General features: G+C 51.3%; 1 protein-coding gene across 1 annotated transcript in view; it reads left to right on the top strand.

Annotated features, from left to right (window-relative positions):
• AKR1A1 (aldo-keto reductase family 1, member A1 (aldehyde reductase)) overlaps positions 1–1,332 on the top strand; it is a 30,327-nt gene that overhangs the window by 26,126 nt on the left and 2,869 nt on the right. The window lies entirely within an intron of this gene.

The raw sequence follows: 1,332 nt of genomic DNA, 5'->3' as shown, positions 1-1,332 counted from the left end.
GCGTGATCCTGGTGAGCCTGTCCTGCTTGAGGAACCAGTGGTCCTGGCACTGGCTGAGAAGTATGGCCGATCTCCAGCTCAGATCTTGCTCAGGTACAGGGCAGTCTTAGGGAAAGGCCTCCTGGGTTGGGAGGCAGGGGTAAGGGATTCCTTATTTTAGTGTGTGGGTGAGGCTGAAGATCTTGCCATGTGATATGAGGGGAGGCCACTCGGCATGTTTCCCATTCCAGGGGGGCTCAGGTGCTCCAGCCACTTGAGGAAGGCTGCATGGTGGACCAAAGAACGCTTATGAATACTGACTCCTTTTCCTCATCTACCTTAATCCCCAATTTAGGTGGCAGGTCCAGCGGAAAGTGATTTGCATCCCCAAGAGTATCACTCCCTCTCGTATCCTTCAGAACATCCAGGTACTTGGTAATGGATTGTGTCTTCTTTAGGTCCTTGGGATACTTTCTGGCCCCAACTCTACCTACCTAAAACGGCAGTGTTGTGGGACCCCAGCTTCTGCTCAGAAGGCTGGCTTTCCTGAACCCCGCTCTCTGTCCCCAGGTGTTTGACTTTACCTTTAGCCCAGAAGAGATGAAGCAGCTGGATGCCCTGAACAAAAATTGGCGATATATTGTGCCCATGCTTACGGTGAGGATGTATCACTCCTCAGAGTCAGGGAGTGTAACGTGGGATTTGGGGTGGGGCTCTGGTGTGGGTCTGGCCTCAGGCTTGCTGGTTGTGGGAGGGAGATGGTGGGATTGCTATCCTGGATATACTGCTTTCTTTTCACTTTCCTGAGCTCAGGGAAGTAGTATGGCTCAGATAACGGATATAACCTGTAAGCCCAGTCCTACTTCTTGATATATTATAATCTAGAGCAAGTTATTTAACTTCTCCAAGCCTCAACTTCCTATCTGTAAAATGAACCCAGCTCCTGACATGTGGCAGTTTCTCAGTAAATGATGCGAGGGGAGCCCTGAAGGCACTGCTGACCTCGTTAGAGGGGTTGGTTTGGGGGTGAAGTCTGCCGCACATGGGGAAATAAATAGTTCCTGGCCACTTGATCCCGGCTGAGACTACAGACTCTTAGGGCAGGAACAGCTTTGTGTCAGGCCATGTGCTTGGTGCAGGAACGCTGTTGATACTGTGGCATTCTCTGAATGGGGGGGGATCTGAGCCACTGCCACTTGGCATAGCACTGTACGCAGATGAGTTTGTTTAGGAAGATGCCCTGAGTGTTTGGAATGGCAGCTCCTGCTAACGGAGTCATCTATCTGTCTCTCTTTCCAGGTGGATGGGAAGAGGGTCCCAAGGGATGCAGGGCACCCTCTGTACCCTTTTAAT

Source organism: Propithecus coquereli, unplaced genomic scaffold (genome assembly GCF_000956105.1).
Source record: "Propithecus coquereli isolate 6110/MARCELLA unplaced genomic scaffold, Pcoq_1.0 Scaffold299, whole genome shotgun sequence".
Lineage (NCBI taxonomy): Eukaryota > Metazoa > Chordata > Mammalia > Primates > Indriidae > Propithecus > Propithecus coquereli.
This window is presented reverse-complemented; position numbering and strand designations above follow the sequence as displayed.